General features: G+C 42.0%; 1 protein-coding gene across 3 annotated transcripts in view; it reads right to left on the bottom strand.

The window, feature by feature from the left end:
• The window catches only part of LOC120738665 (pre-B-cell leukemia transcription factor 1), a 63,548-nt gene that overhangs the window by 32,649 nt on the left and 12,389 nt on the right, over positions 1–18,510 (bottom strand). The gene's annotated exons all lie outside the window — the stretch shown is intronic.

Here is an 18,510-nt window from a genome sequence, read left to right on the forward strand (position 1 = left end):
GCGAGAAAGCAATTTTCCTGAAAGAGGGGGAGAGCGGGCTGCGAGAAAGACTGAATGAGAGGGTAACAAGAGATCTTCTTTAAGCTGCGGCAAAAGCAATTTACAGAGGACGACAATTTTCTCTGGCTGTGAAAGGAGTGCTCTCTCTAATTGTGCCTACGCAGAGCCATCAAGATGGGGATACAGAAAATAGCAGAGCAAGGCTGCACGTATCCCACAGCAACTTAGAGGTATAAGCAGAAAACAGGCTATAAAACCCCATCCCTTTTATTTAGACAAGGATGGTTTTTTTTTTTATTTAAATGAACTGAGATGGCCATTCATACATAAAGAATAGCTCCCATAAATGCAGGCTAAGACTAATTATGTTTAGGTGCTACATTATATATAACAAACTACAGCAAACATGATGACATGTATAAGAGAGAATGGCTTCCATTTCGCTGCTCTCGTTTCTTTTCTCATAATGCAGCTCCAAATGCTATGATGATGAATGGGGACATTGTCCTTTTAATTTGTTTGTTGGTCCTTGTGTTGCTCGAGAAGGCAGATGTAGAAATTAATTGCTCTTTCTGACAGGGAGCGGGGCTGGTGTTTGTGTAAATGTGTGCATGTGTGTTGGGGGGAGGTTGAGAAGGCTTCTAAAAATAAAGCGGCAGAACCGTGTGTGTGGTGCCAGATTGGGCTCAGAGCTGTGCTCGTCTCGCTCTGGCTCGACTTCTATCTGCCCGTGTGATAAAGCTGCTAACAGGCCTTTATCAGAGAGCAAGGGGAAATATGCTCCTGCCAGATTAGGCCCCAGACTCTGCCAAGGTTATAAACAGCCTGTTATCTGTGTCCCAAACAGAGTAATCCACGCTCTATCAGCACCCAAACATATGGGCCACACAGAGCAGAGATAGCCACTGATGGACACTTGGTTTTAATTGCAATGAGAGCCAGCGGAGCATCTCTGGGTGAGAAAAAGGACATAAAAAAGGTCTGTTATTGTGGACATCTCCCAGGCCCCAGAGTAGCTGGCCAACATTCACAAAGCCCAACCTCGACCTTTCTGCAATGCTGCACCTGCTCTTCCCTGTGCGCCGAGGCGATATCATGAATGAGCAGGGCAGCATCACTGTTACATTTCCAGGAATCTATTAAACCCCTGTTGGATATTTGTTTCCCTCTCAAATTAATATTTTCCCTTTTCATCCCGTGTCATTTGGTGTCTTTGTGCATTTCTCCAGCATGCTAAATTAGATCTTGGCAGCAGCAAGTACGCATTAATTTGGTTAGGCGCTGATGGGCTATTTTCAGTTCTCGACACAACACGGGCTATTCTTCAGCCGAAGCTTCGCAAAACATCAGTTCTCAGATGCACTCTGGCTCCCTAATCAATAACAGACTTAAACTCCCCCGGATGCAGCCTTGGTAAACAAGAGCCACTCAGACGCTCTGTCTTTCAACACAAAACGCACACTCAAACGAGCTCAGAAAAAGTCTGAGTGAAGTGAGGACAGCAGACAAAGATGATTGAGTGTGAACTGAGTCTTAAAGCCCTGCAGGAACCATGTAGTGCTTGTGCTGAAAAGGCTGCCGTTAATATGAGCTATTATCTATATTTCAGACACCAAAGAATACCTCATCTTTTTATTCAGCTTGTTTTGATGGGCTGCTAACTGACGTTTGGACACTTGTTAGCATAGACACAATGCAATGACGTAGCATCTTAGAAATGTCATGGATGGCCAACAGGAAACTGTTTACACGTCCCGCAGAACAAAAACGAAGATTAGCATTAATTTAGTGTCATGATTTTGTTCAGTATTAACTCATTTCTACCTCCTTTTTGATCTTCACCATCTCCCGAGCTGCTAAATGCTCCACCTTGGGACGAAGTTGGTGAGCACGTAGCTGAGTCAGGACCACTAAAATCAAAAGACATTAAATCTTTCCATCTGTAGTACTTTATATTTGGCTGCATAGTTCTGGGATCTTGCTCCTTTTCCACATGCAGGTCCAGACGACAGGAGAGCACACGTTCCTGCCCTTCCGTGTGCATAAGGGAACATAAAACCCACCCGGTGTAAAACAGAGCAAATTTATGACTGAGTAGCAGGGGTGGAGGTGGGTTGCAAAGTGGCTTGCAGATACAACTGCAGGGAGGCAGGTTAAATAGGGCGCCCACTGTAAAAACTGCCAGTTACGTGATTGGAGGGCATCAGCTGAGACGTCAACTAATGCGGGTTTTTATTAAGATCAGCTGATCTGCTGCAACTGCCTGAACGAATAAATAAATTTCTCTGTAAAGATGAAGGAAACTGCAGATAATTGTTAGTCGATTCATGGCAACAAGAGAGCCCTTTGACGTTCCACCCAGTCATGTGATCCACTATTAATATAACTATAATTGACAAGGGCAGTTTTTAGCATAATTGCTTTGACAAAACAGGAAATTATGCCGCCCTTTGCCAAATTTATGTACAAAGGATCCCATAAGTTTTAAGGTAGTATTTAAAAGAAGAAACTGCATTTTAACTTTTCACCATCTAACAACACTGCATTCTGTCTGCATCACTTTGACGATCAGACATTCACATGCACTTCACTGTGTGACGTGTAGGTCATAAAAGAGCTGGACGCTTTACATCTTTTCATTGTTGCTCGGCTACGTGAAGCACTTCTCATGCCTACGACGCTATCAGCATCTCCATGAAAATGCATCATTCTTCTGTTTTCTTTTAAGCATTACCATATCTCCACCTGCCCTCATCCTTCTATATACCGGTAATAGCTGTGTTTTCATACTGCTCTCCACTGTGGCCACTGGCAAACACATTTGATATCAGATAAGGTTGCGTGGCACATCTTAAAAAACTATTTGTGAAAGACCGCAACATGGCTCTTCCCAGCTTCCAGCTGCCATTACTGGAGCACTTCGAAGTAATTTAAGCTCAAAGATCAAATGGTTTTGACCTAATTGCATCTTGGGAGTTGTAGTTAATGTTCAGTTTTTAAATACACAGTCTTACACTTTGATTGATGTTGCATTCAATTTAATGAATTCATTAGAAAAAGTTTTAAGTACATCTAACAAAGCTAGTTCTCTAAACTGTGTGGGTAAGCTGCAAACACATTGCCTTCTTTGGGATTAACAGTTATCTGAATCTGAATCTAAAGTATGACCAGCTGCAGCACTTGTTATGTCTGACCGTAATGACACGGTCAGACATGTTGCATGCATTGGTTTTAACTGCTTGATACACTTATGCCAGTATGGTCCCAGATTTCATCAGTTCTGTGTTGAGGAAATGTTACCAGTGTGAAATAATGACGTGAATATATGTATTCAAAATATAAAAAATGTATTCTTCCTTAAAAAGGATTGCATTTAACTGATGTAGCCCATACAAACTGAAAAATGCACTCAAGTGTTACCTCGTGTGGATGCATGTATTCCTACATTGCAGCTTAGTTTTGGCATCGCATTATAAGAAGCTATACATACAGCGAGTTGCGAGCTGTAACGAGCAGCAGCTCCTGCGTTAATGAGGACTGAGGTAAATCTGGGAGAGATTTAGACCCTCTACTAGTCTCTGTCTCCTCATATAAGCAGCAGCCTGCTCTTTCTGTCAGCAGAGCTGTGATCTGAATACCTCTGCCTTCATAAAAGATTCAGGCTATATTGACTTCCTACTTTGGTTTCCCCGCAGAGCCTACCTCCCCGCTTCCTTTTAAATTCTGCTCTCGTGGCTAAGGATGCGCACCTGCCTCAGGAAAGAAAGGAAAAAAAAGTCTCCGGCTTAACATGGTGCTTTTATAGCCTTTTCTGAACCACATCTAGAAGATATCATTCACTATGCAGGATGTATACGTCTCGGCTCGGTGCATCATGGAAAGATGACCCTGAAAACAAAAATAAAATCCTGTATATCTGACAAGAAGGTCCTGGCTCTTATTGCTGTTTAGTTAAATGTACTAATCACACGGCTGTTACAGGCTTACAGGGTCAGTTGGGGATTACTGGCATTATAAAATGCCGCATCACATCTGCTATGCTAAATATTGATATATCATGTTCCTTTTATTTCAGCATCTGTTACCTGCTCTTTACTGCACATCATTACAGACACCGGCTGGGCTCATCTGTCTCGCTATACAATATTTCAAACAAAACCTACACAAAAGGGCACAAAGTCTAATAAATTCCTCATTTTATATACTGCTCCCAGATTTCTTAGTCCTGTCTAATAAAGTTTTAAATGTCATGAAGGACCTATAATATGGATAGTATAAACTAGAGCCAAGGAAACCATACAGTGCTCTGTCCCGTATCTTTTTATCCAATAAAGTTTTATATCTTTGAATCAACTATAAAATGGTTTTGAAATAGTCAACAAGGGGGTAATTGGGCGATTTTATTGTTGTGGTGATCTGTCCCAACAGGCTCATTACTCTTTCCTGACAGTAAATGAGAAAACTGTATAGAGTAGTCTTTCAGTAAGCCTGTGCAGTCTGAATTACACTAATTAAGATGTATTTAATTTGTCTTGCAAAACAAATGAAGTGAGAAAAAAGCAAAAATCAATGATATGTGATAAGGATATGGGCTCGGTTGGTCGCTTATCTTAAATCTTATATATATCTATATAAGAAAGGCTGGATTGAAGCAGCGCAGCATGTTTTTGACCTCTAAAAGCAGCGATAACCTTCTGCCCAGGATCTCTGAGTTGAAGTGGTCGAACAAACAAAAGCAGACCAGCATCTCCAAGGCGCAGCATTTCACACTTGGGTAGAGGCAGAGGACGGGCCTTTAATGACACACACACACTCCCCCAATCCCCCCACCCCCAGTCACCTAGAATGAACACGCTGTGCTGGAAATAGACCGGAAACTCTGCCTCAACGGAGGCCAGAAACCTGGTGATGCCTGCCTGCCAAACAAATCCTACCACCATAGCCAGAGACACCCCCCCCCCTCTCAACTACATCTCAATCATCCAAACCAAACATGATCGAAGCATGTTATCCGCTGAGTTATAATGCAGACACCAGCACTGAGCAAAGTGTGCACACACTTCCATCAGCTGATGTGCTGTCCACTGATGTGTGATAACGTTGTGGATGGCACAAAGCCCAGACTTGAATTTTCCTGTCGTGTTGTGTGCAGCTACCAACAAAACATTACACTCGCTGTACAACAAAATCCTCATCAAAGCAAAGAGACTATTTCTGTAGCAGTGCATCTGCTCACTTTTAAAATCCAGGCTGTGAAGTTTACAGCTGCAGTTAAATGAACAAATTTCGCAATATCACAACAGATATCTGAGACTATGTTTTAAACCTTCTAAAATGAACTGGCCATTAATACTGAATGGAAACTACTTTAAGGGAGCCCGTGCAGTATTCAGGACACAACAAAGTTTCAAATTATACACACTGAAACAATAACTCGGTTACAGATGAGCCAACTGACAGAAACTGGGAAGTATTTTAAAAATCATGCAATCATTAAATTACATTTAAGTAAAAGTGCCAAAAACTGCCTAATTCTAGCTTCTTGATTTTAAGGGATTTGTCTCAAGAGGTTCTAAAGTGAATCTATTTATTTTTTGAATTGCAATAAAATGTTTGCTTGGCATAATCTGGTTTGCAAAATAGCACAAAATAGTGAAAAATGCCCTCAAAAGTGAATGCAATTAAAATCCTTAAAAGCCTTTCCACAGTTGGTAGTTGGTAGTTTCATAACACTTGAAACTACCAACAACTAAAATTATATTATTTAAAAAGACTAAGTTAAGGCATTCCCCTGTTGGCTTAACTTCTCATGTCCTTTGTTGTTGTTGGTTACACTATTTTAACATGTTCTAATAATCAGTTGACACCCACACAGCAAATGTAACTGATGATAATTCATCGCTCGCCCTAAACGAATTATTTGTATTTCAGGTCAAACTTCTTCTATTGTTGTTCTTCTGTTGTAACCTTGTTCTGTTAGTAAGGCAGCATGCTTTTAACTGGTTTTTTTGGACTGGTGAAACTACACATGCAGTGTTTATGCCTGGGTGCCCACTGAAATTACACTTATTGCAGATAATGTTTCAAAATAACTGCCAAAATAGGTGCTCAGAGGGGGTTTCAATATGGCTGCCAAGTGGTGAGATTTGCTTGTGGAAGGAGTTTAGTACTACAGACACATTTTGATTTGCACTAAGCACTCAGCTCCAGCTTTTTCTAAGCAGTTATTTTTAAGATTTTGATTTCAATCACTATTTCCATCGACTTTTTTTGCACATTTAATATGACATGTAGGTTGCTTATATAGTATTAATACTGAGTGCATTCTCACTGATTGCGCTCCTTGCCAGTAAAAGTGACATGGCTAGTTTGCTGCTTGGAAACAGGCCATTTCATACATAAAGCAACTCACCTGTGCCTCTGTGCAAAGGCTCCCAATATTAAATTCCACCTCCCAAAATGGATCCAGCCCCCCCTCCCGCCACTCCCGCTCCGAATTCCCTGGCTTCCACCAGTCTGTTATGACAAAGGGAGTAAAGGCAAGCAGCACTGGGGTAAAGGCTCCAGTCTCCTAATGAGCTTCTCTGTTCCAGTATGTTGCATAAACCCATTACCTCCCAGCACATTACCTCATTCATTTCTTATATGTGGATAGCTCTCCTCTCCCAAGAGCATGGCATTTCAGACACGGATCGTGGTATACTGCATGAACATACACACTTGTAAAGTCTCAAAGTAAGAGTCTATAATGTTTCTATTTCATATAGCTATTGAGTTGACCCTGAGATATCAGCAAAACACAGAGGGGGGAAAAAAGAAACTCCACTGGCAGGAGATCTATTATTCGGAGAAAAGACAAAGAGAGAAAAACAGAAAGAGAGAAGGAAAGAAAATGTCTCCTCTTGCAGTAGCATTATCTCAGTATGTGGCAACTATTGCAGTGTGGGATGAAAGACACAGGAGGGAGAGAGCGCCACTGTGCCTCAAGCTAATCTGTGGATGCAATCCAAGATGATGGGGTCCCCAGATTATCGTGCAATTTGTCTGATGGTTGAGTTTAGTAGGTTCTCAGATAAAAACAGGGATTTCAGTAATGAACAATTCTCAAATTATAGCTTGAACAAATAAAGCAGATGCTAAACAACACAAGGGTTCAGAGGAATTTCGGGGCCTTGTAATGGCTCACATGATAAGTATGGAACAATGCACATTCCTCAGCTCTAATTTCACCAATAGTCATGCATTTCTAATCGTGTCTACTTTGCCATTTTCTTTTTCAATCACTGCTGAACAGCGGTCACTTCCTACGGTCGTCTGTATCGCATTACTAGAAAAGGAACAGATTTTGCTCCTTAAACTGCTGGAAGTCTTTAAGCATCTAGGCAGAACAAACAAATCCATCAAAGAAGAAGCAACTGGAATTTCCCCATTCAGCAGATGAACAATTTTCATTCACTAATTATTTTCAATGGCAGTCACAATCACTGTGATGGAAAAAAAAACCCATTCTGCAGAATGTGTTACTGGAATGAGTGGGATTACGCTATTCGAGCCCTTGGAAGGCTTTTAATGTGAAGCAGCTGAACAGGAAGTATTGCAGTAAAAAAGATCAAAGTAGTGGTAGTAACTGAAATTTCTGTGTTTTTAGCATAAATAATCTTTTCATTTACTAATTATTTCTAATTTTACCTTGCAACTCTGTTTTATCCAAAACTCTTCCATGAGTCTTCCGATTGCAAAAGATGGGCATTCGTAACGCTACATTTTGAAGACTAAATATTAGCATTTTCACCATCACCTTGTTGGTTTTTGGAGCCAGAAGAAGAGTGCGGGGTGTTGCCCGCTAAGTTACCCATTAATGCTAGCATGCTCAACAAAACTGGAGCACAGATGTCTGGGGCATTTGTCAAACAATTCAAATAATCAAATAGTCAAAAGTCAAATAATAACACCATAAAAGTGTTTGAGTGATTCAAATGACTGTAGTTTAGCACACAGCGGTCGAGTCCTGCTCTCTATGCTAGCTTGTATTTCAGTTTAGCAGCCATGTCTCCTAAAATGTTTTAAATGAAGGGCTTCTGTACAGTTGTTACTGTGCAAAGGTGAGATTAGCCACATAGGTCAAATCAGTTTCTTGTCTGTTAACATTTTTCATAACATTGTGAATTAATATGGGAGTTTATAGGGATTGGTTTTTGCACCCAGCCTCTTGCAACTTGGTTATATCCAGCACATTTACAACACTGAGCAGGATGTACTGAGAATTAATTCTGGAATAAAAATGAGAAGAAAAGAAAGACAGAGAGCGATTATAGGAAGTTATTATGTTGTACTGATGTAAGTAGTGCTATTTGTGTGCGGAAAATGTATTTAAATATACTTGTAAAACAGGAAATACTAAGACTAAAGCTTGTCTCCATAGTTCTCATGACAATTTACGCCATTATATTCAGGCACAGAATCATCAACGAGACACACGTCTACCTTAAAGAGACGCAAATGTGCACATAATCTTTCCAAAGTCTTCGTAAGCATGTATAACACACTTTGACCCACGCTTGTGCAAATCAAAGATATGACCGGCTTTCATGTAACAAACCACTTTAAAGAGTGTTGTCTTGATTGATTGTGGAATCACAATGAATAAATCTTGTCAAATATCAATTAGGCCATACTAATCCTCTGTCTTTTCCCAACCAGATAATATTTATGCCCGTGGAAGACAATATTAAATTACTGCGACAGCCGCTGCTATTCACAGCAGCTTCACATGTGCCGTAAACTGAGAACACGCGTGTTAGCTCGCACTCTCGGAAGCATTTATTCAAATTCTCCAACACCTTAGCGGGAGATCGGGCGAGTCTTAATTCCAGCTCCGTGTCAGAACACTTTATTTTGTCGCCATAAATCAAAAATGATCCCAGAAACAATGGGCCTATTTCTCAAGCGGACACCGGCTCGTTCCATACTGCAGAGGGAGACTGTGGCTCTGAATAAAGCACTCAATATGGCACAAGTGTTCACATGGATATCAATATTTAATCAGAGTTAAAGGCAGCTGCAATTCACAGAGACAATAGATGGGAGTTTATATGGAGTGCCATTGCCATCAGCCAAACCATTTTTGGAGTCTGCATGACTTCCTTGGCACTTAAATGGAAAAAATAAACAATGATCCAATCAAGGCCAAGTGGGGATTCTGTACCATGTTCCTGAATGCAATAACTAAATCTTCTTACATTACACGTGATGAAGAGAATAACGTGAGATCCTGTCTTGTACTTAGTTGATTCATCGCTCATATTTACCACTTCTATGGCAACGAGCACAGAGGACACTGATGTCTGTTGTCGATGTTATTGTTTGTCAGGCTGAGTCAATAAGTAATGTTTCAATCTGAGCCATTTGGACTTCGTTAGAGGGCCGATCACAGCCCTCACACATCAATCAAAGGAAACACTGTGAGCAAATGTGTCCCCTGTTATAATTGGATGCAGCCCTTTTTTCTATCACACAGTGACAGTGTACGCAGCGCTGGAAAACTGTAATGCAAGCCGCAGTGAATCATTCTGTTTGAAGCGGGAATGTCTGCAATATGAAATCCATATGAATGTTTCAAAACCTCCTCCAAGTTTCCATTAAAAGAAAAAGAATCTTCTAATAAACTGCCACAGAAAATTGTCACCATCTTTCTCCTCCTTCTAAAGGAGGGATGTGAGGTTTGGTTTGGCTACTGTCCCCTGCATGTGGATCCCTTCTCGCCTTCACTTTCTTCCAAAGCTAAGTTAGAGAAAGAGCATCAAAATCCCAGCTTTAATAATTGAGGGAGAGACTGCAGGGTACTCTGCTCAGGCCTTCTTGATGTGAACAGTCCTTAAAAGATGCATGGATGCCTCCCCAGAGGGAGATGGAAGGGCTTCATGGAGCCAATGCTCTGTACACTTAAAGATTATGTGTGCATCCGCTAAAGCAAGATGACCAGAAAAATGCTCAGAGGACCATTATTCTCCACAGAGTGGTTTGAGGGATGGGCACCGAGCTAATAAGATGCTATCAATATTCATGCCTCTAAATCAATTATATCCACATGTACTTCAAATGCAAATCGTTTGGCAAGCGAGACATTTTCAGAGTGACTGTGCAGACTGCAATAATTGAATCCAGGAGATACAAAGCTAGGTAAACAAGCACTTAGACACAGACTTAGCTTTAGAGGAAGCGCAATAAGGATTCCAGTAAACATAAATGTGTCAGCTGTTTACAGCAAACACATTCAGGGGTTTCTAGTTAACTCCGGCTGGAGCTCAGGCTGTGCCTTTAAAATGTAATCTCTGACTCAGATGTATCGCTTTCTTCTCACCCCACCATTAAGGCTAGGGCCTAAATTATTGATCCCCTGCCTTCATCAGCATAGCAGTCACGTCCGAGCGCAGGGGATCTAACTCCGGCTGTGTCCCCACGCTCCAGCCACTGAAATAATTAGGAGGAGTTCTCATTAAGGGAGAATGAAAGGTTGAGAACGAGAGGAGGGGAGAGCAGCCTGAGGGGCATTCTGGGTGTTTAATGTCTTCCCCTGGGCCTCCAGATCATTCTGATCAAATCCTGAGGCTGTGTCTAAAGACGACAGGCCGTGCCTCAGGAAAATATGCGCTCTGCGTGGACACACAAATAATACATCAAGACATCAAGAGAGAGGAGCAATGCAGGAATAAAAATGCAACCTTGTGCTACTAGATTAATAATAAATTGTCACTATTTGGATCAATAGCATGAGTGCATAACCTCAGCTGTATACATAAGACTAAAAAGGCTACTATACATGCAGTGTGTTTAGCAGTGTGAATGAAGTGGAGCTCAGCTTGTTTTATTTTTGCTGCTGAGGGAATCCACAGGGCTTTGGTGCCCCAAGGTAGTTTCCTTCTTAACGCTTAGTGAATCATACAGCCAAATATTCCACACGCTATCTGTATACATGTGTGTGTGTGTGTGTGCTGTACATAGAATGCAAAATGTTGCCTCTAAAGAGAGGTTGAAAGTATAAAAAGAACATGAATTAATTGAGAATGGCAGCGTAATGAATATTTGATTTGTAACTATTTATAGAAGCCAAAGACATTTTAGACTGTACCGAAAATAACAGCATGCTATATGTGCCAACGCTGCACAGGGGGAAAAAAATCACCTTTGATTCTAGTCACTCTAGGACTAGATTAGACCAAAGAGCTGGCAATATGGAACTTGCCTCATTCATTTTTCAAAATAAGAGTGCATTACAAAGAAACTGCATTGTCATGTCTCTCTGTAGAAAGACACACTGAGCAGTGCCTGTAAACTGAGTTTGTGAAGGAGCGAGCACAGGAATTTGCATGCTACAGTTACATTCGTGCCAAAATGGCTTTCCCAACGACTAGTGAAGTCCATGAATCTTTTTGTCACATTGTGCTTTCAGTGTCGGCTCGCCTCATGCTGCGACTCCCGAGCTCTCTAAGTAGCTCAGTGTCGAGGCCACACCCCTCGTTAGTGGGGAGGGTTCATTATGCAAATGATCCTGCTGGAGCGGTATCAACGAGGCGCACGCTCCGTTATCATTTTCTGCCGCCGGGGCTCTTCTTCTCCCCGATCGCTCATACGGAATCATGGCCTAATAGCATCCCATTAACATAATTGCCAGCACAACTAGTGTTCCGTGTCTCAGAGCCACTCTGCTGCTCTTCCAGCCGAAAAAGAGGGAAGACGATGGGTGAGGGTGAGGATGGGGGGGTTGAAAAAAATTTAATTAAGCCAACGCATAGGCCACTCCCTCCCACAGTAAATGTGTGTTTTCCTTTCTTCTTTTTTCCAAACAGGCAAGAGGGCAGAGCTTTTGTTTCCAGGAGACCTTGAGAGTCTCCCCGTGCTCCTGAGGAGCCGGCGAGGTGCTCAATATTCCACTGATGAGCTCACAGCAGACGCCAGAATCATGCCCAAACCCAGTCTGCCAGGCAAAATAAAATCCACATTATTTTTTAATTAATCCTTAATTAAAATATATTACAGCGCTGATTCCGCAAATCTCTCTAATGTGAAGATGCAGCCCATTCGAGCATATTTACACATCTTTAATTAACGCAGCACATTCTTTTAGCCTAACAAGCCGTGGACTAAGTGCCGAGGTGGACCAAAACACGGTCGTGACTGTGCAGCGTACGGAGATGCTGTGAAGGAGGCCCCTTCAAACACTCCCACGACACAACACAACGCCATCCACTAAGGATGCACCACAGGGTTCTTTTGTAGCTGGTGGGTGTACCGTCACTCAGTCCATTAAGGGACTGCAGCATCAGCTATAGCAGTGAGGGGGAATAGTTGCAGCAGGAAGCCACAATCATGCGCTGCGCTCCTCCTGCATGCTGCCATTACCACGCCCCCAGCTCTCCTCTCTGCACAGCCACCCGTGCTGCTCTGATGAATTGATTGACACCATTTTCCATCTTCCTGCGCTGTCAGAGAGAGAGAGAGTGAGCCACACAAGGAGGCCTGCTCTTCTGGCTCTCAGGCTGCAGCACTGTGGTCACTTCTGAAAGGTCTCCACTGGGAAATAGACCCACACACTTTGACAGAGAACCGGCATCGCTTTGCCTCAATATGTGTCTTGTATACTCATAAAGTAAAAAGAAAAAGAGAGAAACAAATGATATTGCAGATTTACCAGAAACACAAATGCTCATCATGAAGGCGCTATCAATGTGGGCTGAATGTAAGAAATCTGTTTCCCCACTGCAGCCTCACAGCTCAATAACACGTCTGGCCTCGTTACGCTTATCACAATGACAACTAAATAAGCACAATTAGCAGTCACCCGGGCATCCACACTGCTGCCGATTTCACTCCCCAAATTATCCCGGAGATCCCGAATCTTAAAAAGCAACAATTCCTCATCAAGTGAGGCTTAATAATCACACACATCGAAAACCAAAAAGAAGGTTAAAGCAGCATGTCGACATCAGACACAGCTCTTGTGTTGTAGCATCAAACGCCACAGAGGTGTTTTTGTCTATTGTTGTTGGCTCATTTTTAATTAAAAGATTAAAAGTTCGCTTGTTTCTGGTGGTCAGGAAATCAAGGCTCTCTCAGTAACAAACTTAAAACAAACATAAACACACACAGACACATTCAAACCGTTTCCTCTCTCTCTCGCTCTCTTTTTCTCTCTCTGCAGCCTGCTTTAATTTGACACCTTGAGCTGGGGTAACTAGGTGGGGAGTGAGGAGCCGCAGAGGAATTCATTAGGCGCGCCACTGCAGGGTCCTGGCTCAGAGCGTTAATGACATTGGAGGATAGGGAAACGAGACAGCCCAGACGTAAAATGAAATAAACATGAGGACTGTCAGTTCTGACAGCACCAGCAAAGGGGACAGAGTCATTTGGGCCGGAGACCTTCAGCCCGGAAGATCAGACCAGACGGCTTATGGACCAAAACAATATTAGTGTGGGAGCACAATCATCCTCACCAGGCACTTAGATTAACACTGACAGATACTGTGTGTGTGTGTGTGTGTGTGTGTGTGTGTGTGTGTGTGTGTGTGTGTGTGTGTGTGTGTGTGTGTGTGTGTGTGTTTGCCTGCATTGATCTTTCAGGGTTTCGCTCTTCATATCATTAAAAATATCCATCACTTGGTGCTCCTGCAGCATTCAGATACACGACTGCAATTAAATTATTAATGTCACAGCAGCCCCCACCCACCCCTTCACCTCCCACCACCACTGCCATACAAATGCACTCTTAATGTGGCTGCTGAAAGACATTAAATATACAGCAATCTTTGTCTGGCTTCACCCTGGATCAATTTAGATCACTGCAAAAATAACACATGCAGGGGAAAAATAGAGATGCTGGCCGCATAGCATGAAGACACGAGAACGGGGATAGCGCTCACTATTTCATGTCACTTCTTTGAATAAAAATGTCATGCACTGGCAGGTAGATCAGGAACAGAACAAGGACAAATTTGCTTCTAAAATGAGGCGACGTTACCATGTTTTTTTTTCTGCTCTCTTTGTCTCTCAGCTTAAAAAAATCCAGAGAATAATTTTAAATGGTAAATGGACTGCTATTAATGCTTTTCCAGTCTTAACAACCCTCAAAGTGCTTTAAAACTACACATTCAGTATTCACACTGACTCACACACAGTACTTTATGCACTTACATGCTTTATTTATTGCACACACTTTTATGCCAGGGGAAATATAAGGTTCAGGATCTTTTCCAAGGACATTTCAACATACAAACTTGAGAAGCCTGGATAGGCGGCCTGCTCTGCCTTCTGAGTTGCACCACCCACAGGTCATTTTATGGCTATGTTCAAGGTGTACTAGACTCATGATCAGTGCTGACTCCACAGTCCGCTGAGGCCCTGAGCAAAGATTCATAAGAAAAGAAATGCGCACTTGGCTCAGTCACGTCACGGCCAGCAGGGCTTGACTACTACGCTACGTTGCTAGCTATCTAATGTTAAACGTCAAAGTAAATAAAAGAAAACTTGATGATAGTGAAAGTTACGTTACTGAAGTGTCTCTCCTCACAGTTACGATTAGAGTAGCAGCTTATTTGACTTATTCCGCCTTATATTTGATTGTTATCATCAGCCTCGCCTCTGGTGATGATGAGTCGGCAGCCCGTACTTTCAAGAACTGCTGTAAGGTTTAGTGATTAGAGGATTGCATCTGCCATCAATGACTGGCATGAGTTTTATTGTGTAATTTTTGCTAATTTAATAGTTTGCCTCCTTGAAAATTCAAAACATTAAATAATTACTTAAACTGAATAACACTCCTTCTCTTTGTATTGGCCCATAACATACAGAGATACTCACTGGGATTCTCATCATATATGACTAGTGATTATAGCCCTGTGGAGAACTGCCATTGCATGGTCACGTCACATGGTCACATAGTTAAGTAGTTAAATGGAATAGAGCACCAGTGTGGAAATCGGTATTCCTGTATCTGACTAGTTTCTGAGCTAACATGCTATCAGAGCTCCTGCTAGGCTAGCTTGGTAGTTTTTAACCGACACTACCATATATTTAAGGTTTTCCCTCTTGATCATCAAATAACACATATTACCCTCACATCTCTGCTCATGTAAAGTTGGCAAAGCTCATTCATTTAGGTCCTTAGGGATGCCAGTTTTCTCTGATTTAGAACAAAAATAAAGCCAAATATGTCAGTTTGTACTAATTTATTACATTAAATGAATATGTAAGAGTGTGAGCACACAGAGGGAGTACTTGTACACTTGTACATATACTGGACCGATGGTGGATGATTGGAAAATTTTAACATAACGCCCAAACCTACACTGTAGTACAGTTACACAGTATTCTAAATGCTATTCCTGAAGCTTTGAAACCAAAGCTAGTCAGACTTCTCCATAGCTGCTTTTGGACAATTAAAAGAAAATCGTGTTATCAGCTGAAAGACCTGGACTCTACACAAAGAAACAACAATGCATACAAAGAAACGAGTAATTCTTTTCGAGCACGACCGAGTGCGGTCTGTGTTTGGAAGGCCTCTTCATAAGAGCCTTTTATCCTCGTTCCTCAAAGGACACAATAAAGCTGTCAGTCAGTGTGTCAGTCAGTCAGGACTCAGCCCCAGTCTGTAATGCTTTCGGACCGGGACAGTCTCCTCTGGTGGATGCTTCGTATCTGACATGAGCGCTCTCACACAGCTGATGGAGCTGCGGTCTCTTGCGATATGGCGACTGTGAATGGGTGGCACAGATGACCCTTCTTTCCAAGCTGCTCAGCTTCAAATATAAGGCTCTGTTGCAGCAGGCATCTGCCTCGACAAATGTGTGTGTGTGTGGGGGGGGGGAGAGGTGAAGGGAGGGGGGGGGGGGGGGACGGGGGGGGGAAGTTGCTGACACCTGTCTCTCCCAGGATGAGCCCGCCTTTGTGACGTGGGAGCCTTGGTTGGCTGCCGGGACAGGCCCGAGACAGATATGACAGGGCCGCTGACAAGGGCCAGGCTGCACGCTGGGAGCAACACTGCAGTCCAACACAAACAAGACTCCTGCTCTCTTTGCTGGGCCTGCAGTGAGAGGCAGCTGAGAAGCTTCAGTCAGCGTGCACTGAAAGCAATGCTGGAATCTCAGCGCTGGTAATCAATGTTGCATGGATGAGCCTCTAAAACACAAACGCTGAACATCAAATGCGGCTTTAGCTGTGTTAGTGGCAAAGGATCCGTGCTTCTCTGAGACTTCAAACTCAACAAAGGAGTGCTCTCCTCTGTGCTGGATCTGTTCGTTATGTCAGCCTCGCTTGGCACGGTTATGTATCTGAGCTCCATTCCAAAGCAGACGCCTCCTAATTGTTATCGGGTTTGTGTTGAGACAGTCTAAGCAGAGAGACGCTGATAAAAACTCCCCTGGAGCTGATGAGACTTCTCACAAACAGTTGCAGAACTCAACAAGCTCTAGAAGTCAAGGTACAGTGGCGGGTGGGAAGGCAGCAGCAGCGCAAGTCGCCTTGCTCTTTGACCACAGTTAGAACGATATGACAAATCGGCCTAGTTTTTCTTTTAATTAATCATGCCTTGCTGACAGCTACCTGTGCCACACATCATCATTAGTCAGGAGGAGAGGAAGCCCCAGCCACATATAATAAGAGAGGAGGACACACCTCATTAACTAATTTTCCTCCATTTATTTTTCAAAGTAACAAAACTATGATAGAAGCAATATTTACACCTGAATCTGATTTACCTTTTTGTTGTCTTTTACAGTGAGTCACATCACTCTGTCCTATTAATACTAGCGGACTATGCCACAGTTTTCACATGTTGTCTGACTCCAAGTTCGATGACCAGTATAATAAATCAGTGTAAAACTGATTTTTATCAATAGTAACTGTTCTGTATTACAGCCCTGATATTTAAATTCGTTAGATTAGCTAAAATAGGAAACTACTCTCAGGATTTAATCATTTTCTTAATTTATTTTAAAGAATAGAGTTACGACAAAATGCAAAATACACTAATAATGAGACAATGACGATTTAAAATAAAACTTTTGAAGCATTCCAACATGTCTTTTCTTTATATAATAAGCAATTATTCCACAGTCAATTCCTGCTATATAGACAAACCTCTACATTAGCCACAATTAGCTGTATTTTGGTATTGGGATATTTATTTTTTAGACTAAAGTGAAATCAAAGTCAAACCTTTCTCATAGAAATTCTATAAAACAAAACACCACAAATAGTGACAGAAGAAAAAAATCTACCCTTGAATCGACTCCATCGCTATATATATCTAAAAATGATGCTATGCTTCTAAATTTAACCGAACCATTTATGCACCACTCGCCAAAAACCTGGGAAGACGATTTTACTGGATGTCTAAACAATGTGGGATTTGGTTAACCAGTGACCAAGGTTAAAGCAGCCAGTGGGTTTGCTGTGAGACACCATTCATCACCATGCTGCACTAGCATGTAGCAACAATACGTTTAGACTGTCCAGAGGATAGATAACCTCACCATACAACACAGAATAAGCTGTAACACCATGAAATCCATAACATTGCATGCAGATGTATGTAACCAGCAAAGCAAGTCTTTATATTTACAAAAAAAAATGCTGCCATCAGTGATGCTACTCTGTGTATGAGGAGTAAATGTTGTGTGGCTGTTTAATCACAGTCGTTTCGCAACCAAATAAAACGTCAATCAAGTGTTGCATCAAAAAAAGATACATGATTTAAGCCAGACAATGGCTAGGTGTGACGTGGGCGTCTACTAAACCTTCATTTTTAGATTTAAATGGACGTGTTTTTAAAGGGAACAACTGGCCAACCAGAAAACAACATCCAAAGACATCTGGTGCTTTGTGGGCAGCAACGTGATTTCTAGGAGAAACGGTTGCCCAAGTTGTAATAAGCTGTCAAAAAAGGCCCAAAATGGCTTGTATGTCCATCTTTGTATTTGGTCTGTTCAATTATTTAGACTCTCATCTGTTTGACTCCTTCCAGACTGAAAGAATGAATTTAATTAAAGAGCAAAACGCTGTCCACAGACCGCTCCACAGAAATGGACATGTGTGACAACAAAAGTCATTGTTCCAGTCTCTCACAGAGAGCTGATGCTGCCTCTCAGCACTGGGAAGCCTGCAGATGATTGACAGCTCCATCTTTATAGAGGCCATCCAACAAAAAGGCAGAAAGAGAGAGGCCAACCCCGCCCACTGAGCTGAAGGCGCTTGGAGACCAGTAGAGATAAAAAAAATAAATAAAAGCAAAATCAACCGTCTTAAAGGCAAACAAGAGAAGCATGGCACCTCTTTTAGATTCTCTTTAACGCTCGGTAATACTGATCCTCAACAACTTATAATTGGACTCATTGTTTATCACAGTCAGTCCAAGGTTTACCTTCCATGCAGACATTTTAACAGGCTTCCATATGTTGTCTAATCCACAGTGTTTTTCTTATTTTACCCATAAGGAGATAATTACCAGCTTCATAAGGC

This window comes from Simochromis diagramma, unplaced genomic scaffold, assembly GCF_900408965.1.
Source record: "Simochromis diagramma unplaced genomic scaffold, fSimDia1.1 OVJJ01000026.1, whole genome shotgun sequence".
Classification (NCBI taxonomy): Eukaryota; Metazoa; Chordata; class Actinopteri; order Cichliformes; family Cichlidae; genus Simochromis; species Simochromis diagramma.